This window comes from Mus musculus, chromosome 7, assembly GCF_000001635.26.
Source record: "Mus musculus strain C57BL/6J chromosome 7, GRCm38.p6 C57BL/6J".
Classification (NCBI taxonomy): Eukaryota; Metazoa; Chordata; class Mammalia; order Rodentia; family Muridae; genus Mus; species Mus musculus.
In genome coordinates this window covers 78,594,825-78,615,204 of record NC_000073.6, presented here as the reverse complement: position 1 = coordinate 78,615,204, position 20,380 = coordinate 78,594,825, and the positions used below count along the sequence as shown (strand labels likewise).

Genomic DNA, 20,380 nt, shown 5'->3' with positions numbered 1-20,380 from the left:
TTCTCAGTTAGTGATACTGTTTGGGGAGGTTTAGAGAGTGCAGCCTTGTTGGATGAAGTGTCACTGGGGATGAGCTTTGAGAGTTTATAACCTCCTCCTCCTCCTCCTCCTCCTCCTCCTCCTCCTCCTCCTCCTCCTCCCCCTCCTCCTCCCCCTCTTCCCCCTCCTCCTCCTCCTCCTCCCCCTCCTCCTCCTCCCCCTCCTCCTCCTCCTCCCCCTCCTCCTCCCCCTCCTCCTCCCCCTCCTCCTCCTCCTCCTCCTGCTCCTGCTCCTGCTCCTGCTCCTCCTCCTCCTCCTCCTTCTCCTCCTCCTTCTCCTCCTCCTCCTTCTTCTTCTTCTCCTTCTCCTCCTCCTCCTCCTCCTCCTCTTTCTCCCTCTCTCCTTCCCTCCCCCTTCTTTCCTCCCTCCCTCCCTCCTTCCCTCCCTCTCCTTCCCTCTCCCTCCTTTCCTCCCTCTCTCACCAGCTCCCTCCCCTTCTCTGTTTTATTTGCAGTTGAGGATGTGACCGATCAGATCTCTGCTCTTGCTGTCACACATTCCTTTGTTGGTCATAAGGATCTGTGAAGGCAAATACAGTCTTCCTTCCATAAGTTGCCTTGGTCCTAGTGTTTCATCACAGCCATGGAAAAGTAACTAATACAGATCATATGTGTCTGTTTGTGGTTCCTTTTGCTAGATAGAATTAGCATCTCACCCCTTGTTGCCCATTGGAGAACTTTTAGGAGGAATTCTTACCAGGTATATGAAATGAGTAACCCATAAGGTTTTGTGGGTTGTTTGGTTTTTGGGTTTTTGTTGTTGTTGTTTCTTTGGCTTTTTGTTTTGTTTTGTTTGAGATGGGATTTCTTATAACTTAGGATAGCTTAGAACTCACTAAGTAGTATAGGATGACCTTGAACTTCGAATCCTTCGCCTCCACTTCCAGAGTGTTGCGATTGCAGGTGTATGCCATCTATAACTGATTTGTGAAGTGCTGGGATCTAATTCAGAGCTTCTTGAATTCTAGGCAAGCACTGTATCCATTGAGTGGCAAACCAGCCCCAGCCTAGGAGTATTATTTGACTCAGAGCTACCAGTAGGGCAGTGCTGGGCTTATCCTTAAAAACAGATCTTTTTTCTCCTGTTCACCCACATGTGAAATGAGACAGACTAAGCACTGAACTGAAGCACTATAGTGAGTAGGTGTGTCCACAAAATTGCCCCAAAGGCTGGGATGCAGAGATGAAGCTCAAAGACACTGCACTGTGGGAAACCTACAACCACAAAGGTGCAGGCGCTGCTCGGACTCACAGACAGACAGACAGTAGAACAGTGGCTGCTGGGGCTGGAGGGAGGAAGGAAAGGGGATCGGTGCATGGGTGTGGAGTTGCAGGTTTGTGAGCTGAGAATGCTACAGTTGCCTACAGTGGAGACATAAAGCCAAGAAATCCTACTGTAAGATTAATACCATCAGCAAAGGGAGTCCCTGCCCTAAATAAGACCCATCATTGGCTAATGGTGAATTTTTAGGATATCGATTCTTAAATTTGAAAAACATGAGTAGAAAAATTTTTCTAAAACAAAGAGGAAATCCCCAAGCTTTTTCCCAGTTCCCTGATGGAAAACAGAAAACAGAAAGATCACAACTTATAGGGGAAGTAAACCAGGCAAAGTTACAGCTGGATAAGGCAGGACATTCGGTGTCCACTCTTCAGCTACAGATGAGTGTACCAAAGGGGAAGCCACTGGCACCAGACGAGGCTGAACACCTGAATGTTCACAAGAGAGAGCATTCTGGGAGCAGACATCCACCAGATCCATGCCTCTGTTCCTCTTGCAGAATGGATGTCATTAAGTGTGTCTCTCTGACCACTAGGAGGCAAGGTACCTAGTTTGTAGACCCTTTTGGCTTCCTGAAAGATGCCCTTGACATCAGCCCTGGATTAAGTCATCTAGGAAACCTTCAGTCTGGGCTGGTGTCTCCCCTGCTTCCTATATAAATAACAAGGTTGAAATGCATCAGAGATGAACTCCTACTTATTGGATGGATCTGAAATACCTAGATCAGTGGTTCTCAACCTTCCTAATGCTATGACCCTTCAATACAGGTCCTAATGCTGCGGTGACTCCCAACCATTAAATTATTTCGTCGCCACTTCATAAGTGTAGTTTTTCTACTGTTATGAACTGTAATGTAAATATCTGATAGACAAGATTTATGATATGCAACCCACAAAGGGGTGGGTCTCAATTCTTAGGTTGAGGACCACTGATCTAGATGGATCAAGATCTTTTGGATACACATAACCAAAATCAAACTTGAAATGCTTAACACCTAAATAAAACATATCAGCTTATATAAGCTGTGGAGAGCCGCCATCGCCATTACAAGATGGCACCGGCTTCTGCTGTGCCTGCAGGAATTTTCCAGTAAACAAGCATTGTGCGCATGTGCGAAAGAGTATTGGCGCCAAGTCACAGCCTATCCTGGGACGTGTCAATGGGATCATGAGCAAGCAGCCAATCAGGTGTGGACACGCCGCTCTAAGGGGTATATAAGCAGCGCCTGTTTGGGGTTCTGGGTCTTCCTCTTCATGCTGAAGCTAGCGTAATAAAGCATTGCTGCAGAAGGATCCGGTTGTCTGCGTGTGTTCTTGCTGGCGAGATGATAGCGCGTGTGACAATAAGCTGCAATGTCAGCATCAGCTTGTCCCAGTGGCTCAAATCATGCCATCAGGTTTCCCCCTTTCTCCTCCATTCTCTTTCTCCACAACTCCCTCTCATTCACTTGCTCTTTGTGGGAGGCCCCATTTGTGTGGTGGTCCTTGGCATCATCCAGTTGTATCATCCTTCCCCCTAAAGATCAATCCCAAGTTTCTTTTTCTCAGGCTTTGTCCCCAAGCCCACCCACAAGCTACCAACATGCCAAGGGTTGAATCACCCTGAAAGAGTCGTCCTAAAGCCAGTACTTGGGGCATCCACCACCAGATCCACAGGCTGAGCATGATGGAGGAGCTGGCCCTTGGGAGAGTAACTAGGCACTGTTATCAGAAAAGAAAATGTGTGTAAGTTGCCCAACATACCTTTCGTAGAAACAACTTATAGGCAGAAGGGTCTATTTTCCCTCACCATTTGAGAGCACAGCTCATCATAGCAGTGAAAGCTTGAGGTGGCTACTCGAGTTGAATCTGGATGGGAAGCAGCCATGAGTTTTGATGCTCAGTTTGCTTCTTCCTTTATTCACCATGGGACCCAGACACTGGCATGCTGCTGACAGTATTTGCAATGGATTGTCCCTCCTCAGTTAAACGGCTCTGGAAATGCCCCCACAGACATGCTCAGAGACAGACATGCTCTGAGGTATGGGAAAGACATGAGAAATGACCCTGGGATTAGGACCCTGCTGAACTACCCTTTCCGGTGCTCAGTACCACTGGAGGTGATGACTGCCTTTCTGATCATTTAGTGTGGCCCGTAACTGAGTCTCTGCACATGGGACCACCAACATCTTTCCCTTCGAATTCAAGGGTGTGCTCCAGCCCACCAGTTTCCTACACAGAGAGAAGGGCCAACTACAGGGCTGCAGGGACGGTGCCCTATTTTGGAAAGCTCACCTTTTGGAGATTTCAATCTCACCTCCTTCCCCCTGCCAAGATTCAAAGCCTTAACCTTTTTATTCCCTTCCAAGTTATTTTCTTCATTTGTCAGGTCCCTGTGGTGATGTGTGGTGCTTGCTGGATGGTGTTGGTTTGTTATTTTCACTCTGTTCTGTGCCCTGACACTTCCCAGAGGTGCGGGCACATTCTAAAATAATGATCTCCCCATAGCCTAAGAAGCCTGACCCTCTGCAGTGGTGTGAGCAGCTTTGGGATGGGGAGGGGGAAGGTTGGAGGGTTCTTGTTGCTGCCCAGGGCCCAAGGAGGGTGTAAAAGATCTGAGAGAGCAAGTCAAAGGTAGGAGTGTTGAGGCCTCAGATATCCTGGTCTGAGTGGTAATATTGAGCTGCACTCAGGTGAACTAGATAGAGGTAGCAATGCTGTATGGAAGATTATCCTTCTGGACCCAGCACACTGGGGCAGGCAGGGCCTGCATTCTCTTCTTCCTTGGAACCATGGCAGGCAGCAGGTCACGCCCTTTTAGCCTTGTGCTTCTTCTTCACCTTGTTACCTGATTGTTCCACACCCAGGACTTCACTGCAGGGGTTAAAGTTTCTGATTTCCCTTCTTTTATTTTTTTCCATTTTCTTTTCTCTCTCTCTCTCTCTCTCTCTCTCTCTTTCTTTCTTTCTTTCGTTCTTCATTCATTCACTTTACATCTAGATTGCAGCTCCCCTCCCCTCCTCCAGTCCCACCCTTACAACCCCCTCCCACCATTCCCCATCCCTTTCTCTTCAGAGAAGGGGAAGCCCCCCTCTGGGTACCAACCAGCCCTGGCATATCAAGTTGCAGCAGGACTAAGCACGTCTTCTCCCACTGAGGCCAGACAAGGCAGCTAGGGGGAAGTGATCTAAAGGCAGACAACAGACCAAATTCCCTTCTTTAAGGAGACTAGTCAAGATACTAAGGGGTAAGGGAGAAGTGGAAGTCTCCAGGTAACAGGGGTTAGGACAAAGGGCAGGGGCATTGCTCTCTTGGGACAGATTTTTTTCCTGTTGCTTCCCTGGATGGGACCTCTTTGACCCTGGATCAGCAACCTCTTTCACGGTCAAGTCTCTCCCACAGACTGCCTTGGCTTTTCTCCACCAGGGCCAGAAATTTAATTTGCAATGATTTCCCCTGGCCTGAGCTAAGGCTCTCTTGCCTTGTATTTCTGGCTGCTGCTAAAGCAGGCCCACCCCTTCCAGTCTCCTTTCAGATTCCTTGGATAAAATTGATTCTCTGTGAGCCTCTCACTGAGATGCAGCTCAGAGAAGTGGGGCCAGCAAACCATCTCCCTCATCTGATGAGCTGTGCACATTAAGCCAGGAGATCTATGTGCCCATGTGTGAGTGTGGTCAACGTGGCCAATACCTTTAAAGACACCTGCTGAGTTCCTCCAGGACCAGCTGGTGCAGGTGACAGTGGCAGGCTCCCCTGGGACTTCTGTGTGACTATCCCTGTGTGAAAGTGGGTGAGTCAGGAAGGGATGTTTCACTAGTTAGAAGGATGAGGAATAGATGTAAAACTCAAATTCAAAACATATAATCCCTCGCCTTTCTTCCTCTGCATTCTTCTGCAGCTGCAGATAAATGTTACAGGGTCCACATCTTAGCTTCCTGTGTCTGCGTACACCTTTTCTGCAGTTTTCTGTACTGGGCTCCCAATGGGATTGCTTCATTCCCACTGTTCTCCTGGTTCCCTAGTCAGACTTTCCGGAACCTGACAGCCTGTGCTGTCCTGGCTCTCCCATCTTTTCTGCCTGTGGTTACTTTTTCAAAACCAAGTGGCATCTTCTCCAGGAACACAGTGTACTATCCTCTCCATCGTAGTCTTCACTACAGTTTGAGTCCACCATCTCAAGTCATCAGGCTGGGTGATAAGAACCTGGCATATTACCACTCACGATGTGACCTAGAGACAGGTCTTATTTAGTTGTTGGTTTGCTTGTTTGCCTGGTTTCAATAAAAACTTCAAATGGTCAACTGCATTTGGTCCATGGTTCATGGAAACCACAAAACAAAACAAACAAACAAACAAACAAAAAAACCAAAAAACAAAAAAACCACCAACAACAAAAAAACCAACAACAACCTTATTTTTAGCCTTGGTATTCTTGTCTCTGGAAAATGGAACATGAAGCAATATGTCTAAAGGTACAGTGACAGGCACATGCCAAATCCTTGTTCTAGATGTTTCTCTCCTTTTACAAAAGTGTGGCATTTCCCCACTGGGATTGCAGCACCTGCAGAGACGAGACTGGATGCAGTTAATCTGATTCCCCAGTTCCCAACCTAGAGCTTCCTTCAGGTTAATGTTTAAGAGTGTTGTTTGCAATCTTTGATCTGCTCCTGCTAACATCCCAGGGGCTTTTCTTTCATTGTTTCCTCTTCTGTTAGTAACATCCACCCCAAACATTCAGAGTCCTTCTCACATCTACCCCAAACATCCAGAGTCCATTTAACATCCACCCAAACATCTGAAGTCCTTCTAGAGTTGTGTCTCAGTTTCTCACATTGAGACTGTAAGACATTTAGCAACATCTCTGGGCTCTGCCCACTGGTTGCTAGTGGTACTTGTCTCTCTTCCTCCAAGTTGTGACACTGAATAGTTTTTAGACATTGCCAAGTGTATCCTGAAGGGCGAAATTACACCTGGTTAAGAACTATTTCAGCCCTCTCACTTTGTTTCATCCTCACTACCTGTTGGAACCCAGGTCAGCCATCAGCTGGAGAAGCCTTTCCCAGCCCCTACAGTCTGATCCCCATAGGGCCTTCCCTGTAAACCCCATGTCTCTCTGCACATCCCGATCTCCTACTCCTCATCTTGCACCATGCAGTTGCCTGCTTCTGTGTCACTCTCATTTGCTGTAATATGGCCTCTTCCTGGAAAGAACTGGAGAGTCACTCATCCCTTTATCTTCAGTACCCAGAACAGAGCCTGGAATAGATAGTAGGTCGTCATGACACGTGGAGAACTAATGGCAACCTACACGGATAGATGAGGAGACAGGCATGTTGAAAGATAAATTTGTATGTAGGTAAATGGGAGAGTAGTTACATGGAAAGGTGACTAGCAGGATGGATAAAATGTATGGACAAATTAATACATAGAGGAATGAATAGGCACATATTTTGATGGATAGGTAGGAGGATAGATAGGTTAATGAGTGAATGTAGAAATGACTGGGTAGATAAATACATGGATGTGTGGGTAAATGGATAGATAATCTGGTGAACAGATGGATGGACATATGAATTGATAGAAGATGTGTATATAATTTTTTTAGTATATGGATGTAGAGATGGGCAGGTGGAGGCATTAAATTTATGATTGAGTCAATGAATGACTAAATGGATGGACTTGTGGGTCTGATGAATGGATGGGAGGATAGATAGTGAATGGGTGTATGGATAGATGGAAGAATCTGTTATATTAATAAATTAGTAGGTAGACAGATGGGTGTGGGGGAGAATGGAGGTATAGGTGGGTGGAATTTCGAGTTAATTAACCCTCCCAAAGGGTGAAGAGAGTTTGTGCATAGATAAATGATCAGACAGAATCCAAATGAATAACAGATTGCATAAACAGACAGTGTAGAAGCGTCTGTAATCTTCCTGAGTTTGTGTCCCCACTAGGACAACCTGGAGGGAGTTAGTGTTTGTGGACATTCTGAGTGTCTGGAATTATGAGGATTCCAAAATTCCAACTTCATATTTATAGATTATCCCTTTATGGGGGTCATTTGTTCCTTGGTTTCTCTGTTATGATCTGACTGTGAACTGTCACAGGTCACATGTTGGAATACTTGGTTCCTGGATGCTGGTGTCACTGTGAGAAGGGTTGATGTAGTTCCTTGAGAGTGATAGCTCAGCTCTGCTTCCAGGCTAATCTATCGGTTTCTTGGTTGATTTCACATAACAAGCAGTGCCACGAGCTTCCACCTTAACAGATCAAGCCCTCTGCCATGCCTCCCCTCACTCATGATGAAATGAATACCTTGAATCATGAGTTCAAATTAACCTCTTCTTCTGGAAGTTGCTTCCATCAGATATTTGGTGATAGCCCCAAGAATGTTACTGATACAATCTTACTTACATCGGGTTAAGATAGGCTCTTGTAGATTCTTATGTGTGTGTGTGGGGGGGGGGGTAATTTTTATTTGATTTTTGGTTCCATTTTAGGGATAGAAATTGAGCCATGGAACAGATCAAAATCGATGGATATGAAATCCAGCTTTCTAAACCTAAGGCTGCTTTTCCTCTGGGCAAAACATGTCTCAGTCCTTCGAAGGTAGGGTTCAAGACAGCCTGGCCGGGGTCTGGCCAACTCTTATGTGTAGCATCATAGACAAAGGCTTCTTGAAGTGGCTATGATCAGTTCTCAGGGATGGAAATCTTTGCTTGGATTCTGGTTCTACAATATCTCATTGGTGGTTCTAAGCACAGAAGCGTCTAACCCTCAGTTTTTTCATCTGTGATATGGGAATAAGACCATTTTTTTACAGGATTGATTTAACAGTGAAATAAGATAACACATAATACATGGACAGCATATGTCTATATGTACCTTTTACTTCATATCATTCTTCCATTTTATTACCATTGTCATTAGCATCTTGGTCATTCATGGCCATACTCATCATCACCTTCTTATATAAAGGAAGGACTTGTGCCTCCATGTAGAATAACAGAATTTATGGGGCATATGAAGGATCACTTAGTTCTGTCCTTTCCACAATGCAGACAGGCTCAAGGGTTACAGGATAAAATGACTCCCAAGAGCTTTCCGATAGGAGTGAGGATCTCTCCTCTTGAGGTCCCATTTGTCCCTATCCATGGTTCCACCCCTCCCGTCTGAGAGTCTGTGTTGTAGTACTCCACCTGGGCCCTCCTTCTCCCAGGATGAGTGTTTATTCTGGAGCTGAAGATCCTGCTGTAACCCTTCCTTCTTGTGGGCCTCTATGGATGCGCTAGGTGAGGTCTGACCTTGTTTATTTGTAGAGCATCCTTCCAGTCTCCCAAATCCTCAGGACTCGGTTGCTCATTATTCCTGAACTGAATAAGGTAACAAAGTCTACAGGTGACCTGTGGAACCTATCACAGTCATAGTATCCCGATCTCTAAAACGATGTCAGTGACTAAAGTCCTGGGCACAGTTCTTGGTACCATCATGGAAACGATTCAGCAAGTTTTCACTTCCATTGCTCTTTTGAGAGGAAAGGCCTTGGAGCCATGGGTGTTAAGGCAAGGGCTGTTTGCCTTCAATTGCAAGAGAACAAAGCTCCCTTGTTTAGGGCTGATCACCAAGAGGAAAAAGAGTGACTAGGTGGATTCTAGAAATGTCAGCAGCTCAGAATACTGCCCAGAATGCCGCTGCCAGTTCCCGGGTGCTCTTGAAGCTGGGCCCAGTGTACCTGAATAGCCAGGCTCAGGACTAGAGCCTAGAGCCAAGGTGTTAATCTGCTGGAATCAGCAATGCAAGACCTCACACTGGTACAGTGCTCAGAGGAGCAAGGCAAAGAGGTGTTCCTAAACTAGCCTCAGAATACAAAGCTGGGGTTACACCTCAGAAGACAGGGCTCAAGTAAGGGAGCCCCTTCTGTTGGCATGCAGGGTGGCTCTCATGGGGTTGCCAGGGAGCTGCCACCTTTGCCTCTGTTTACAGAAGGCAGACAGGAGACCTGTGACCTAGAGGGCACCCATGATTCAGCCAAGGACCTCATGTCTCTGGGGCTTTGGGGCTTGGAGCAAAGGCCCATTAATCTTCTTAGGGAGGGGCAGGGTGAATAAATGAAGCTAAGGAGGGAGAGACAAGGCTGGGGACAGGCAATTAAAGTCTCCCAGGCTGCCAGCCTCACTGATGCACATCCTGGCCTTGCTGCAGAGAGGCCCCTTCTCTCATTAGCTGCTGAGCTATAGCGACTCCAGCGACTCAAAGTGGCCTGGAGAAGTGAAATGCTCAGGCGGCTTCAGGCTGTATGGGGCCAGCTTTGTAAAAACACAACGGAGGAGAACTGTGTTTCTGTCCACTCAGCGGCTATTTCAGATAGCCAGGACTCCTCCAGGCCCTTCTCTTGAGCTTACTGTCTTGGCCCAGGATTCTTCTCACTTGTCAAAGCTGCTCCTTTATAAGCTCGCTCACTTGCTCCTTTGCATGGCACCCTGAGGATGGGCCTGACAGCTGCAGTTTTAATTCAATTAGCACAAAGATCTGATTGGTGGGGTCTGTTTGAGAGCGTGAAGATGATTTTGACTTACAGGTTTCTCATCTTGGAAGTTTTCGGGTTCATTTCTCTAGTACCTCTGCACATGCTATTCTGTAAGTAATTGGATTCAAATAATAGAGTCCCCTGGCGAGAGCACTGGAGCTGTGAAAGGCTAGACCATGAAAGACAGGTAGAAAGAAGCACAGAGGGCTCTCATGACCCTGATACCCAACCACAGCATCTGTATTTTATTTGTGTGAGGCACTGGTCATCTGAAAGAGGTAACTTGCCACAATCCTGCAGAGAATAGGATGTTTTAGATCCAGGATGGTTGCTCCCATTTCTGGGGACAATATGGCTGCAGCCTAAACCTGTAGCTGAAGAGAGGACAGGGGACCTGCCATGTAGATTCTGAAGATGGACATGTGGCCTTTCAGCTATTAAAGGAAGGGTGTTAGAGGCTGAGGGGCTGGTTCTGCATTGGAGGTAGCTGTCTATCCACATAGGAGACCTACTCTCTGGGCTGGGCTGACATATACATATACATCCCGTGGAGGGCTCTGCTGGAGCTGCAGAGATGCCCAGAGTGGGTGGAGAGATTAGGGATGCCTGGCTTCTTCTCTCCAGTCTCTAAGTGAGGAACATGGATGCTTAGTGTACAATTACAAGGCAATGAGGTAGCCAAATAGAATGCAGGCATCTTATCTTGAATATGAGGCTTTAAGGAGGTCTGGGAACCCATGAAAACAGAGGTGGCTTATAACAATTGTGCTTTTTTTTTTTTTTCTGACAAACGGTGTTGAGGGTGTGTACACATTGCCAAGGTGCTCCTTGATCGGATGCATCCCACAATGGTGTGCAGGTCCAAGGTACAGCCATCCCTAGCATGAGGGTGGGGAGATGAGTTCAGGATCACCATCTGTCAGAGTAGGAGAGGAAGCCCTGTGGCTGATTTGAGCCCCATGTACACAGCTCTCCAGTCTCTGCAACCCCCTCCCCTGAAGACATACAAGGCCCCAGATGAGGAGATATGTTTGTGGGCAGACCAGAGCTCTTTTGTTAAGCAAACACAGCAGCCCTCCATTTAGCAGAAATAGCTCTGGAGCAAAGAGACGGAGGGAGTGTGTCCACAAAGCCATTTGCCGTTTAGGTGTCAGAAATAAATTTTACCACTGGAGTCTGTAGCATCTGATTAGTGAATTATTCAGTTGGGATATTGCGTTCCCTCTGACCTCATTAGTAACCCTGAGGTGAGAGGGGTGCATTAGAGTAACCACCAGGCTGTCACGGAGGAGCGGGGTAGAGGCATTAAAGTGGATTAAAGTGCTTTACCAAGAACTACAGCACAACTCATAAAAACAGTGCATTGTTAAACCGGGGCTCAGCAAATAAACAGGCAGACGCCACTGCTGTGGGGGAGGGGAGGACATCAGGACCTTGGGGAGGGGGAGCCAGTGGGGTTCAGTTTTGTAGCAAGGTGGCATTTCTTCCTGCCAGTCTCATGGCATCCGGAAAGTACATGGAGTCTAGGCAGAGGTATCTTTAGTCTCCCCTTCGTTATCTCCAGATTCCCTGTCCTTTTCTGTTCTCTTGCAATTGGAGAGTTGGCACATCCAGAGTCAAGATCTTAATGGACACATCTACTATGTTTTAGCTTCCAACTAAATGATTCTTAATAAGACTGCTTAGCTCTGCAGGTGAGAAATAGAAGCCGCTGGAGGAATGGAAGGGATTGAGGCTTGGTACCAACAAAGCTGCAGCTTTCCTAACAGCGACCTCCCACCATACCACAGCCCCTGAATCTGGAAGGTGAGCCATAAGGGCCAAGTGGACCAGGGGTCAAAGCAGGCAAAGGATGATATGAGGCTCTAATTTTTAGTTGTTGTTCCTTCAGATGAGTTGGCATCTCTTTACATGACATGGGACTTTGCCTATTGCAGATGCCATTCTCAATCAAAAGGAGGCTAACTGAGCCAACCCTCACATCTGGTACCCTAGTGAGTGAACGAGAGAAACAACACTAGAGAGAAGATCGTTCTACCCCTGCTTCTGCAAGTGAAGAGCCTCTAAGCTCTGCTTTCTGTTGTCCTCCATTTTAGAGGAGCAGAACCTGTTGTTTGATCCTGATGCAGAGGCACCACGTCTTTTCCCAACTGGGATGGGTGGGTTTGATAAGTGGGACCTGATTCTGCAAGCTGCTATCTCAGTAGTTGTTGTCAAGATAGGAGAGCTCTAAAACGTCTCCACTCATCACAGAGCTGCCCTGGCTGGACCATGGCTCACCAAGCTAATGATGCTGGGGTCCGCTTCTTTGCTGACATGAATAGAGAAAACCTGGTGTTGGGGGATGGAGAACTGCCATGTTCCAGGTCTGGAATTAGCTGCAGAGACCAAGGTGGGGCTGAGGGCACCTCATCTTTCCTTTGTTTGGGGATGGGGCTCCTGGCTGGAGTTCAACACTGTCCCGGGAGACTCAAGCCCCCCGTTAGTGACTGGTATGTTTGCAATTGTTTGTTCAGCAGCAATTGCAAATGGATGCTAAAAGGCTTTGTGGTTCATTGATGGTCATGCTCCTTTCCAGACCATTCTTCATCCACTTCTTAGTCCAGCCACAAACTCTCCACTGGCAGCTCCCACTGCTGCCTATACTTGATGCTGGGTCCTAAACTCTGTCTGCTCATAGCCCTTCGACTCTAGCAATGCTGAGAATTAAAGTCCTTGCCCTAGACACTGTTTTAGAGATCATTATTGGCCTTCCTCTCTGTTGCTAGCCTTCTGACTGCATTCATGGGAGCTGGGTAGAGCACATCCACATAGGAACTTGTAGAGTTCAAAGAAAAAGTATATTGCACACACACACACACACACACACACACACACACACACACACACACACACGCACACACACGCACATGCACATACACACAAACATGCACTCGTGCAAGGATGATCACAGAGGAAAAGCAGACACACACAAACATAAGGAGGGTGTCACTGGCACATTGGGATCTCCAATACCATTTCATGTTGGATTTGTGATTCACATATTTGGTGCCCAGTTTCTGCTCTCATTTCAAAGGTCAGACATGGAGCGACTTCATCCTTTTATAAAGACCTCACCCTCTGCAATGCAATTTAGGATGAAGGAGGAGGAAGTGAAAAGGATTTCTTGGCTTACAATACTCATCTGCATACTTGACTCAACATGGATTTGTCACTTTTGTTATTGTTGAGACAAAGGCTTAAGGAAAGGTGGGCTGACTTTGGAGTTTGAGAGTACAGTCCATGGCAGGGAAGGTGTAAGAACAGCGAGAGCTGGTGTAGCTGTGGGCAGCAAGAGTGTGAGTCAGCTGGTCCCCGTGACTGAAGTCAGCAAGCAGGGAGAGGGATGCTGGCTGACACTCAGCTCTTCCCCCGCCCTCCCCCTATACTCTTTTGGTATTTAGTCTAGGCCCCCAGTGCATAGATGATATTGCTACATTCAGGACAGGTCTTCCCTATCTCAGCTCAATCCTCCCTGGAAACACCCTCACAGGCACACTCAGAGGTGTGCCTCCTAGGTGATTTCAAATCCAGTCAAGTTGACAACGAAGATTGATCGTCACAACGAACCTTGGGTATTTTGTTTAAGCGAAAGGAGCCAGTCACAAAGGACCCTGTGCTACGCAATCCCATCTGTGCGAACTATCCAGACTACAAAATCTCAGAGGCAGAATGTGGCTGTCAGGCACGGGGGCAGGGATTTAGGGGTGCTCCAAAAGGTGACGATTAAAGAGTGTGAGGTTCCTCTTTGGAGTGAGTGATGATCATGTTCTAAATTGACCACTGATGGTAGCCCTACTCTGTGATTAGACTGAAACCCACTGAATTATACACTTCACAGCACTGCCTTGTGTGGTGTGTGAATTGCATCCCAATAAAGCTGTCAAAAATAATCTACACATCTTTTATCCCCCAGTCAACTGATATTTTTTTCCTTTTACCTTCTCACACTGAAATGGGTACCTTTCACCGACTCCTGATGCTCCCTGAGGAAATGGAAAAGCCTACACAATGTATTCTCATGTTTGTAATTAGAATGCCTATGAACCATCAGGCAAGTTATAGAAGAAAAGAGAGAAAAGAGGCAGGAAAAGATGTTTGGGTACAAACCCAGTGTCACAGAGAAGTTACAGTTTGAAAGCTAGACTCTTTATGTAGTACTGGAAAGTGATCCCTAGGCCAGAAGAGAGGAGAGCTGCATGCAGGTTCTTGATCGATGTGGACTCATGCCTAGTTCTCTCCTCCGGAGACCCTGGCAGGAGTGTCTGAAAGTACAGCATGTGGGCAGACAGGAATTCCACCTGCCACTGATACATCACAGTCTACGCCAAATGTAAAGCAGTGACCTTACTGTGTCCATGGATCTGGAAGGTCAGGAAGGAAGAAAGATCACATCAGGACTGCGGCGTTATCTCTATCCTCCAACATCTGGGACGAGCCAATCAATGACAGACTGGAATTATCCGAAGCCTATTGTTTCTGCAGCCTGCCTACTCAAGTCTCAGATGGGGTCTCTGTATGTGTCTTCCTTGTGCCATTAGGTGGGCTTCTTTAGAGTATGTGACTTAGGATCCCAGAACAACCAAGAGATAGGTCTCTAAGTCCTTTTAGAGCCATATAGTGTCACCTCTGCCATGGCCACATGGCTTCACCTCTTGAAGGGAAGGGTTTCAGAGGCTTATTGTGACAGATATGTGGCATAACAGAGATTGCTGTGGGCCTCTTTGGAAAATCCTGAATACTATTGGGACTATAGGTAGTTTGTCTTAAGTACTGTACAGAAGTAGTAAGCCGTCAGACCTAAATGGTCCAGACAGAATAACACTGAATGCTTTGGTAGCAATCCAAATGGACAGATGGCTGACAGCATCCCACACTGTCTGTCCCTGCATCACGTCTTGACTTAACTTAAGACCCAGGATATTATGGAGAATGGGGGTGAGGAAAGCCCCCAGAAGGGCTAAGGTTATATTCCTGCCAACTAGGCAGAGGGGAACTCACGATTGGCAGTGATGTGGATCCTTAAGTGTCTTGTTCATTTGGACTTTCAGGGTCTTTGTGTTTATTCTGCATTTTCATTCATCTCTGTAAAGAGGGAGCCAGGAGATGAGTTCCTAAACGTTGGAGTAGGATGAAGGGCAGTCGGCTTCTTCCTCTGGCACAGTAAACACAACTACACAGGGGATGCCCACTATGGCACTGTGCCTGGAAAATGCTGATGAAGCCCAATGCACAGGAGCCATCATCCTTGTTCTTGAGGCCAAGTGACAAAATCCTGGGTCCAGAGATGGAAAATAACTCACTCAAGTCCAGGAGAATGACTCTACATGTCCAGAGCTTTAAAGACTGTATGGAGTGGCCAATCTGTTTCTCGGTGCTTGAAGACAACCTGTGTTCATTTCAGTGTTCTCAATGAAGTGTCATTTGGAGGAGACATTTATGGTCACTTTAGGTAAAAGAGGTGCTACTCAAATTTAGAAGGTAGGGTCCATGGATGCTGTTAAAGATCCTGTGATGTATAGGGCAGCTGACCACGGAGATTCATCGTGCTCCTAATGTCAGTAGTGCCAAGGTCGACATGCCCAGGCGAGATGTTCCTAACAAATCCAGACCCTACAGTGGCAATTTTGGGAACATGTGTTCACTCTTTCTTTCTCTGTCAGAATGGTAGCAGTCTCCTCACATTGGGGCAGTGACTATTTCTCACTGTGTTCTGAAGGGAAGTCTGGCTAGGTTGGTGGCAATATTTGCTTTTTTCAATCCTGCATGATACACACACACACACACACACACACACACACAACATCACACAGTATAAGAGTGAGCTTAACGTATTGGAAGGATATGGTTTCTTGACAGGCAAAAGGATGGTGGCACTCATGTTCAGGTTACTTATCTTGGGAGTATGATTATGACTTTGGGGAACCTGAAAAGAAAGTTCTAGAATGAGCAGTTGATGCTGCCCCAGAATGGAGTCTTCAGAAGAGGTCAAAGGTAAGAATGGGCAGAAGCTGCAGGCAAGGAAATAAGACACTGGTTGGTGTACATATGTGAACAGCCAGGACTGTCCCAGGACTCTGCCCAAAAGGGCAGCTGGGAGAAAGGACTGGTCTCCATTAGAGCTGGAAGCCAAGAAGCAAGAGGTGAGTAATGGGTAGCCTTGTGAAGTGCAGTTTGGACCTACAGCTTAGGAACGGACTTGGTTGTCCTGAGGATCCTGGGACCTGCGAAGAAACACAAAGAAGTCTAGGAAAGGATGTAAAAGGAGAAGCAGAGGAAAGGTGGATAAGAGAGAGCCACTGTAGACAGACAGGAGGAAAGGAGGAAGAATGCGTGCCTGCCGGCACCAAAGTTTCCAGACCTTCATTTGTTTTATTGTAGCCTTCTGCACATATCTAGTCAAGTAGCTGCATACCCCAACCTGGCTGGCATAGGGAATGGTGCCTGTTAGGTCCCCTTAAAGACAGGACATGGGAGGAAGTGCAGGATAAGAGCAAAGTCATGAGTTTAAGACCTACTGGAGCACATGGATGAGGGTCCCTGGGTCTCAGAAACATGAGTCCATGGGTAGACTGTAAGTGCACCCCATCAGACATCCCCTCTGTGTTCAGGATTACTGCTGTTTCCCTGATCCAGCAGGCAGAGTCACAAACCTCCCCTGGAAAGAGGCTGCAGAAAGTCTGTCAGTCCCAGAGAAGACTGGGAGCCTGTGCATCAGTTGGGGGGTTGGGGGGGGCTGGGGAAAAGGGAAGGTGGCTCTCGTTCCTGCGTGGCATTTGCTATTTCGGACTTACTGAAAGTCTGCTTCTCATGGATCTCTGCTCTGATGAGAGTGACAAGACTTCTCACAGCGATCTCTTTACTTAACCCCTTTTGCTGGGCCATCTGTTCACTACTCTGATGTATGCTTCTCCTCGGAGGAGCCATCAAATTATTCAGGCTCCTTCCCTGGTGCAGACGCTGCTCTCCTCCCAGCTGCCCCTACCCCACACAGCCGAAGCCAAACCACTTTCCCACATCCTGAGTGACACAGATACTGTGTGCGCGCGGGGGGAGGGGGGTGCCCGTGGGCGAGCAATCATGGTCCTTGAAAAAAAAACACTGGGGGTTCGGTTCGGTGCTCATCCTCACTGTGGAGTCCAGCTTATGCTTCAACTCCAACGCCTCCCCCAGACTGGCTTTCAAAAATACCCACTTCTGAGAGCTCTATGGTCCTTTCTGTGCACTCCCATCAGTGAGGACCTGCGACAATCACTTGCTCTCTCACAGAACACCCTGGGTCTTCTGGAACCTGGGGTGGGGGGCGTGGTGGCACCGAAAACTTTCTCCTTATTCATTTTCAAGTTCTTACAAATTTTGAAGCCTTCTTGGGCTTTTATATGCCCCTCCCTCCCCTCTGCGCCTCATGTCTCTCTCCTTGATGTGGTCAGTTCTCTGCAGCGGGGCCCAGGGCAGCAGCGCTGTTGCTGACAAAAGACTTTCCATATGCTCAGTCCAATATGGTAGTTGTCAGCCACTGCACCTACTGAGTTCTTGAAACCCGGCTTGTACTCTGGTGCTTGTATTTATATTTATGTTGAAGCCAGTCGTGGTAGACTTAAACTTAGCTTCAAAGCAGCGCCGGCCACTGAGACACCTGGGAGGGAATAAGCTAGAGGGGCGAGGTCTGCGGAAGGAGCCGAGCCCTGGGTGGGAGTTACAGATAGGCAGAGTGAAAGCTCAGAGATGCACTGATCCAGGCCCAGGCCTCTGGAAAGCCCCAGTCTCTCCTCATGGCCCAACCTCCCTGGCTCTGCTACCTGCATCTCAGGCAGAGGAAACTGCTTGGTGCTTAGCTGGTCCTTAACACCCTCCAGGGCAGGCATCAGGCTGTGAGAAGTTTTGAATAATGAATGCAGTCAAGAGGGGTGCTGGCTTTTTCCATTCACTAGCTGGAGCGCCTTCCCCAGTGGGTGGGTGAGGCACACAGTCATCACCCACCCCTAGAGCAATCTTCCCAGGGTGAGAACAGGCCCCCACCCCCGCCTTTCTTCCTTTGCCCACAGGAGGCTGAGAGCTGGCAGGAGGGGGGTGGGGTAGGGAGGCTGCAGAGCCCTGCCTTAGAATTCCAAGCAAGGAGCCACAGCTAAGGTTCTCTTCTCTTGTTTTCTAGCCACTGTTTATTGAGCTCATCTTCCAGGTACTGTGCTAAGTCACATAAGCGTATATTCTCCACTGGTCCTAGGAGGTGAAATCAGCCCTGGTTTCTGAGCCCAAGGCTCAGAAAAGCTAAGTGACTTGTTCCAAGCCAGCAGCTGATCTGTTTTGATCTCAATGTCCAAACTTTTATCAAAAGCACTGCCTTCTCCTTCTGGGTTAGCAGGCCAGATGGGTACCTTTTGGAATGCCTTTGGAGGAAGAAAAGGAGTATGGACCAGCAGGATTGTCAGCTTCTGCTAGTGCCCAGGAAACTGTCACTGAGTAGACATTCCTTAGCCAGTGACTCAAAACCGAAGGATGCTTAATCAAAGTTTAGTCTGACATATGGAGAACTGGCAGGAGATTAATTTAATATCACCTCATGTTGAAACCCTCACCCCCCTCCCGCCTCGTTCCTCCTCTCTTGGTCTCTTTCCAATCTGTTTTCATTGGCATCTTCAACTAGGAGCAGACAGAACCAAGAGAAGCACCAAGAAAGGCATTGCCTGACGCCAGCTGTGATCTCTGGGCAAAGGCCGGGCTCTCTGAGACCAGAGGAATGCAGGCAACTTCCCAGAAGCACCTGGGTACAGGGCTGGGAGCTGGTCTAGAATGAGGGTGGCGAGGGTGGTCTCAGTTGTTGGCCTGTAGTGGCGACATGTGACTGCTTCCTGGGACCTTGAGTACTTCTTTAGTAAGATTCTACATAAGCCTCCAGCATCCTCATCTCTCCACTGCAACTGGTTGTGACCATCAACCGCTGGTCCTTGCTTACTGTCTGCTCCCTCCCCCTCCTCGGCTATCTTCTTGCTCTCTCCTATGCTCTCTCAGACACAGGTTCTGGCTTGGATCTCACTGTTGTTGTTAGTTATGTGATTTCTTATTCCTACTGGGAGATTTCTTGTCCCTTTTGGAGTTTGCCTTCTGTCTGTAGGTGGAAAAAGGAAGATCCCGGAGCTAAGGAGCAGGCAACAGCCAGGCCTGACAAAAGGCCCTAAGGAGTCCTAGGGAAAGGTGGTAGCTTGGCCTCTGCTCTTCTTTTTGTGGCCGGTAGGTGGTGCTAGATGCTAGCCCAGGCCCAGCTGGGGCCTTGGAGGAGCTAACTGCTGTTCTGTCTTACAGGAAAGACTCTGCCAGACATGAAGAAGCTCTGACAGTAGGGACTCCGTAGCTGATTCAGGACACTGGAGGTGCTACGAGCATGCTGCTGTTTCTTGTCTCCAAGCTTTGCAGCTCTTAGAGTCTGGTCCCCCTTAAGGAACTGGAAATCAGGTGCAGAGTAGAACAACTGGGTAGCAGACGTTTGCCTGTAACCTTCCAAGGAGGAGTAAAGATTCTTTCCCTTGCAAGCTCAGAACAAACTTGACCTCACCCCATTTGGGGCAGCTAGGGAGGATAGACATACAGACAACTGTTTCTGGAGCTGCCCTCAGCAGCAGAGTGAATGGGGTCTTATTCTGTTATCAGGTTCTGAACCGTGTGTGCCTACTGAAGGTCTGGCGCACAGTGTGTGCTTCACTAAATGAACGAATGATGGAGGAGTTCAGATTTTCCTCCTGGATTTACCCTCTGGATATATTTAGGAATGCAGCCAGTTCCTCTGCAGAGAGATTTCAGGAGTGGCCTAATAGGAAGGGTGGACCTTGGAGGCCCACGTAGCTGTAGCTGTGACCTTCACATTTGTCTGGTGAGGAGATTTCTTTTTCTTCACTGCGTGAGCATCTACTGAATGTCCAGCAAGTATTTGGTACATCTTTCTAAACTCCAAAATCTCCTGTCTACAAATATGCCCCCATCAGACCAAAATAAATAAATAAATAAAGGTCTGGTGTCTTTACACCAGATATTGGGGATATTGGCTTAGCTCCCTAGGCATGCAGAGCTTGGGGAAAAAGGGTGGACTTTTGGAGTTGGCCAGTCAGAAAACGGAAAGATGGGTCTGTCTGGTAGGCCCTGGGGTATTGGGTCTCGGTGCACATAGCCAGTGTAGACAGAAGGGAACGTTATCTAAGTAGGCACATGAGCAAGCATTGAAATGGCTTTGCTGGTTGTTTTTTTTTTTTTTTTTTCTGGGCTGAGACTCAAACTCGGCCAAGTGCTTGGTTTTACTGAGGGCTTGATGGAGGCAGGTCAGTCAGAATTGTGGCTAAGACAAGTGCTTGGTTTTACTGATGACTTGAAGGAGGCAGGTCACTCAGAACTGTGGCTAAGGGAAATGGGAAAGGGGCAGATACTTCGTGTGATCCTTAAACACCCAGTGTCAAAGTGAATGAGTGAGGCGTGGGGTAGCTGGGGGTAAAAGCAACGGCCTGTCAGAAAACTGACTGTAGGAGGCAGG

At 47.7% G+C, this 20,380-nt stretch overlaps 1 long non-coding RNA gene across 1 annotated transcript in view; it reads left to right on the top strand.

The window, feature by feature from the left end:
* The window catches only part of E430016F16Rik (RIKEN cDNA E430016F16 gene), a 137,155-nt gene that overhangs the window by 103,016 nt on the left and 13,759 nt on the right, over positions 1 to 20,380 (top strand). The window lies entirely within an intron of this gene.